This window comes from Colobus angolensis, unplaced genomic scaffold (genome assembly GCF_000951035.1).
Source record: "Colobus angolensis palliatus isolate OR3802 unplaced genomic scaffold, Cang.pa_1.0 Scaffold137, whole genome shotgun sequence".
Lineage (NCBI taxonomy): Eukaryota > Metazoa > Chordata > Mammalia > Primates > Cercopithecidae > Colobus > Colobus angolensis.
The window spans coordinates 6,061,253-6,067,860 of NW_012114455.1; positions in this window are offsets into that span (position 1 = coordinate 6,061,253).

Below are 6,608 nucleotides of genomic sequence, written 5' to 3' on the forward strand. Positions count from 1 at the left end.
TTGTGTAAACAAACCTACTGCACTGCCAATCGTGTAAAAATCTAGCACATACAATAAAGTACAGTAAGTGATTAGTAATCATGAGAAACGACTATGTTGCTGGCTTACAAATTTACTATACTATGCTTTTTACCATTAGAGTGTACTCTTTCTACTTATAAAAAAGAGTTTACTGTAAATCAGTGTCAGGCAAGCAGGTCCTTCAGGAGGTATCCAGAAGAAGACATTGCTGTCATAGGAGACGACAGCTCCATGCCTGTTACTGTCCCTGAAGACGTGCTGCAGGATGAGCTGTGGGGGTGGAAGACAGTGATAATGATGATCCCGACTCTATATAGGCCTAGACTATTGTGTGTTCATGTCTTAATTTTAACAAAAAATTTTACAAAGTAAAAAAGTAATTAATACAAAAAGCTTATAGAATAAGGATATAAAGGAAAAACATTTTGGTACAGCTGAACAATGTTTTTGTGTTTTAAGCTAAGTGTTATTACAACAGAATGGAAAAGTTAATAAAAATAAAAACGTTTATAAAGTAAAAACATTGTAATAAGCCAAGTTAAATTTTTTGTTGAAGAAAGAAAAATTTAAAAGTAAATCCAGTGTAGCCCAAGTGTACCGTGTTTGTAAAGCCTACAGTATATACAGCAATATCCTCGGCTTTCACATTTACTCACTCACTCACTCACCCAGAGTAACTTCCAGTCCTGCAAGCTTCATTCATGGTAAGTGTACCATGAAGTGTACTATGCAGGTATACCATTAAAAACATCTTTTATACTATATTTTTACTGTACTTTTTCCATGTTTAGATATGTTTAGATACGTAAATACTTACCAGTGTGTTACAATTGCCTACAGTACTCAGCGCAGCAACATGCTGTACAGGTTTATAGCCTAGAAGCAATAGGCTTTACCCTATAGTCTAGGTGTGTAGGTTTGTGTAAGTACACTCTAGGATGTTTGCACAATGATGAATAATAACGTACTTCTCAGAATGTATCGTTGTCATTAAGTAACTCATGACTGTACTTAATCAATGGTATTTAAACTGACAGAGCCCACGTCTTGGTATTTGGGGCAGTACTTTTTTACTTGCAAGGGACAATAATTGTCTTGAGCTAACTTAGGGTAAAATGGAGGAAATTCATGGAGGCCACTGAAGGATCTTAGATAATTTAAGGCAGGGTTGAAGAGCCAACTCAGGCTTGTCAGCATTTGGTGTTATCAGTGTTCTGGATTTTGGTCTTTCTAGTAGGTGTGTAGTGGTATCTCGTTGTTGTTTTAATTTGCATTTATCTGATGACATATGACGTGAGGTATCTTTTCATATCTCATTTTCTATCTGTATATTTTTGGTGCTGAGATGTTCTTTCAGGTCTTTGACCCATTTTTAATCGAGTTATTCATTTTTTAAATTGTTGAGTTTTAAGAGTTCTTTACATATTTTACATGAGAGTCCTTTATCAGATATATCTTCTGCAAATATTTCTCCCGTCTGTGGCTTCTCTTCTCTTTCTCTCAAGGGTGTATTTTGCGGAGCAGTTTTGAATTTTAATGAAGTCTAGCTTATCAATTATTTCTTTCATGGATCATGCCCTTGATGTAATATCTAAAAAGGCATTACCATACCCAAGGTCATTTAGATTTTCTTTTACATAATTCTAGGAATTTTGTGATTTTGCATTTTACATTTAGGTCTAAGATCCATTTTGAGTGAATTTTTGTGAAGAGTTTAAAGTCTGTATCTAGATTCCTTTTTCTTTTCATGTGGATGTCCAGTTGTTCCAACTTTATTTGTTAAAAGGAATGTGTTGGCTCCATTCTACTGCCTGTCCTCCTTTGTCAAAGATCAGTTGACCATTTTAATGAAACTCTGTTTCTGGGCTCTCTCTCCCATTTCATTAATTTATTTGTCTGTTTGCCATCAATATCACACTATTCTGATTTACTGAAGCTTTATAGCAAGCTTCGGAATTGGGTAGTGTCAGTCCTCTGACTTTGTTCTCTTTCAATGTTGTGTTGACTATGCTGGTCTCTTGCTTCTCCATATAAACTTTAGAATCAGCCTGTTGATATTCACAAAATAACATGCTGGGGTTTTGATTGGGATTGCACTGGATTTATAGATCAAGTTAGGAAGAATTGATGTCTTGACAATATTGGATCTTCCTATCCATGAATGTGGAATATCTCTGTATCTGTTTAGTTTTTCTTTGACTTCCTTCAGTAGAGCTTTGTAGGTCTTTATTTTCACATGGCTCTTGCACATATTTTGTTAGGTTTATACCTAAGTATTTCATTATTTTGGGTGCCAATGTAAATGACATTGTGTTTTAAATTTCAAATTCCACTTTTTCATTGCTAGTATATAGAAAAGTGATTGACTTTTGTATATTAACATATCCTACAATCTTGCTTAATCACTTAGGTGGGTTTTTCTGGTCAACTCTTTTGGATTTTCTATATAGACAATCATGTTACCTGCGAACAAAGACAGTTTTATTTCTTCCTTCCTAATCAGTGTACATTTTGTTTCCTTTTTTTGTCTCATTGGATTAGCTACGTCTTCCAGTACAATGTTGAAAAGGAGTGGGGAGAAGGGACATGATTGCCTTGTTCCTGATCTTAGTGGAAAAGTTTTGAGTTTCTCCTCATTAAGTATGTTGTTATCTGTAGTTTTTTCACTGGCATTTAAAAAAAAATCAAGCTGAGGAAGTTCCCCTCTATTTCTAGTTTGCTGAGAGTCTTTATCATGAATCAGTGCTGGATTTTGTAAAATGCGTTTTCTGCATCTGTTGATGTGATTACATGATTTTTCATTTTTATCTTGTCAATGTGACAGATTATGTTAATTGAGTTTCAGATATTGAAACACCCTTGCCTACTTGGGATGAATCCCACCTGGTGTCTATTTCTTTTTATGCATTGTTGGATTTGATTTGCTAGTATTTTGTTGAGAATTTTTGTATTTGTGTTTATAAGAGATGTTGGGCTGTAGTTTTCTTTTCTTTTAATACCTTTTTCTTTTTTTGTGTGTTAGTGTAATGATGGCCTCATAGAATGAATTAGGAATGAATTATTCCCTCTGCTTCTATCTTCTGGAAGAAATTGCAGAGAACTGATATATTTTTTTCCTTAAATGTTTAGGTGAATTCAACAGCAAACCCAGGTGGACCTGGTTCTTTCTGTTTTGCAAGGATATTTATTATTAATTCAATTTCTTTAATAAATATGTCTATTCAAAATGTTTATTTCTTCTAGTGTAGGTTTTGGCAGATTGCAGTTTTTAAAGATATTGGTCCATTTCATCTAGGTTAGCAAACTTGTGGGCGTAAAGATGTTCATAGCATTTCTTTGTTATCCTTTTAATGTCCAGGTTATCTGTAGTGCTATTCCCTTTCTCATTTTTTATATTAGTAACTTGTGTCCTCTCTCTTTTCTTTTCTTAGTTATCCTGACTAGTGACTTATTTATTTTATTGGTCTTTTCAAAAAACCAGGTTTTGGTTTTGTTGATTTTTTAAAATTGATTTTATGCTTTCGTTTTCTTCTGCTTACTTTGGATTTAATTTGGTCTTCCTTTCCCAGTTTCCTAAGGTGATATCTTAGATAATTTATTTTTATATTTTTTCTTTTTAAATATATGCATTCAATGCCGTAAATTTTCATCTAAGCACTATTTTCACTGCATTCCACAAATTTTGATAAGAAGTGTGTTGTAGGCTGGGTGTGGTGTCTCAAGCCTGTAATCCCAGCATTTTGGGAGACTGAGGTGGATGGATCACCTGAGGTCAGGAGTTCAAGACCAGCCTGGCCAACATGGTGAAGCCCCATCTCTACTATAAATACAAAAATCAGCTGGACGTGGTGGCACACACCTGTAATCCCAGCTACTAGGGAGGCTGAGGCAGGAGAATCACTTGAACCTGGGAGGTGGAGGTTGCAGTGAGCTGAGATGGTACCATTGCATTCCAGCCTGGGCAACAACAACAACAACAAAGAAATGTGTTGTTTAACCTCTAAGTATTTTGGGATTTTTCAACTATCATTTTGTTACTGATTTTTAGTTTAATTTCATTGCAGACTGAAAGCATGCAGTGTCTGATTTCGTTTTTAAATTTGTTAAACTTTGTTTACAGCTCAGAATTTGATCTATCTTGGGGAATGCTCTTCTTAGTTTGAGAAGAGTGTGTATTTTGCTGTTGTGTAATGAAGTAGTCCATAGATGTCAATAAATGTCATAGATGTCCAGTTGATTGATGGTGCTGTTGAGTTCAACTATAGCCTTAGACTTACTGATTTTCTGTCTTCTGGATGTGTCCATTTCTGATACAAGGGTGTTGAGGTCTCCAACTATAATGGTGGATTTGTCTGTTTCTTCTTGTGGTCTCTCAGATTTTGCTTCATGTATTTTGATACTCTGTTGTTACATACACACACATTAAAGATTGTTATGTCTTCTTGGAGAATTGATCCCTTTGTCATTATGTAGTGCACCTCTTTAGCCCCCATGACTTTCCTTACTCTGAAGTCTGCTCTGCTTGAAATTAATATAGCCACTCTTGCTTTATTTTGATGAGTGTTAATATGATACATCTTTCTCAATCCTTTTACTTTTAATGTGTATGTGTCTTTATATTTAAAGCAGGTCTCTTGTAGACAACATATAGTTATGTTTTGTTTCTTCATCCACTTTGACAATCTCCAATCTCTGCCTTTTAATTGGTACATTTAGGCCATTTATGTTTTAAGTAATTATTGATGTAGTTGGGTTAATACCTGCCCTATTTGCAACTATTTTCTATTTATTGCCCTTGTTCTTTGATCCTATTTTTGCCTTCCACTCTGTCTTTTGTGGTTTTAATTGAGCATTTCATATAATTCCGCCTACTCTCAATTCTTAGCATAAGGTTATGCTTAAATGTTTTTTAGTGGTGACCCTAGAGTTTGTAATATACATCTACAACTAATCCAAGTCCACTTTCAAATAACACTATACTACTTCACAGGTAGGACAAGTACCTTGTAATAAGAAAAATTCTTTCCTCTTATTTGTTGTATCATTCCTGTCATTCATTTCACTTATAAATAAACATGTATTGTAAATGTAACATATAATATATATTAAAATGTACACACGTAAGCATACATAATCAAATATATTATTGCTATTATCATTTGGAACAAACTGTTATCTGTAAGACCAATAAGAATAAGAAAAATGAAAGTTTTTACTTTACCTTCATCTATTTGTCCTGTGATGATTTTCCTTTCTTTATGTAAATCTGAGTTTCTGACCTATATAATTTTCCTTCTTTCTGAAAAAAATTTTAAAACATTTTTTTTTTTTTGCAGGGGAGGTCTACTGACAACAAATTCTTTCAATTTTTGTTTGTTTGAGAAAGTCTATATTTTTCCTTCACTATTGAAGGATAATTTCACAGAGTACAGAATTCTAGGTTGGTGGTTTTTTTTTTTTTTTCGCTCAACACTTTAAATATTTCAGTACATTCTATTCTGAGGAGTTGCCTTTGCTTCTCTACATAGGTAAGGTGTTTTTCTCTCTGTTTTCTTTCAAGATTTTGTCCTTATCTTTGATTTTCTGCAGTTTGGATATGATATGCCTAGGTGTAGTTTTTGTCATTTATCCTGATAGTATTCTCTGAGCTTCCTAGATCTGGGTTTTGGTGTCATTAACTTGGGGGTAATTCTAAGTCATTATCACTTCGAATATTTCATCTATTCTTTCCTTTCTTCATTCTCCTTCTGGTGTGCTGCCCCACATATGCTACACCTTTTGTAGTCCCACAGTTCTTGGATATTCTGTAGTGTTTTGCTTTTCAGTCTTTTTTCTCTTTTTCTGTTTTGGAAATTTGTATTGAGATATCCTGAAGCTCAGAGATTCTTTCTTCACTGTGTCTAGTCTACTAACGAGCTCATCAAAGGTATTCTTCCCTTCTGTTATAGCATTTTTGATTTTTAGCATTTTTGATTCTTTCTTATAGTTTCTGTCTCTCTTCTTATACTACCCATCTGTTCTGACATACTATTTACTTTATCCTTGAGAGTCTTTAGTGTATGAGGAGACTTTTAAAAGTTTGTGGAAAATGGAATTAAAAGACAAAAATAAAAATATAGACTTTATTTCTCAATATTGATCAAGTTCAAGACACTTTTGTAACTAATGATACTAGCCATTTAGTCCATCCCTAAAGAACTAAGCATCTTGAGAATTTAACCAGGTCAATGCAGTCTTTTTTACATTAACTGAAGAAAAACGAGTGCCTTTTAAAGGCTTTTTTTTTGTTTGTTTTATGTTTTTTGTTGAGACGAAGTCTTGGTCTGTCACCTGGACTGGAGTGCAGTGGTGAGATCTCAGCTCACCGCAAGTTCTGCCTCCCAGGTTCACGCCATTCTCCTGCCTCAGCTTCCCGAGTAGCTGGGACTACAGGTGTCCGTCACTATGTCTGGCTAATTTTTTTGTATTTTTAGTAGACACGGGGTTTCACTGTGTTAGCCAGGATGGTCTCGATCTCCTGACCTTGTGATCTGCCCGCCTTGGCCTCCAAAAGTGCTGGGATTACAGGCATGAGCCACCGCACCTGG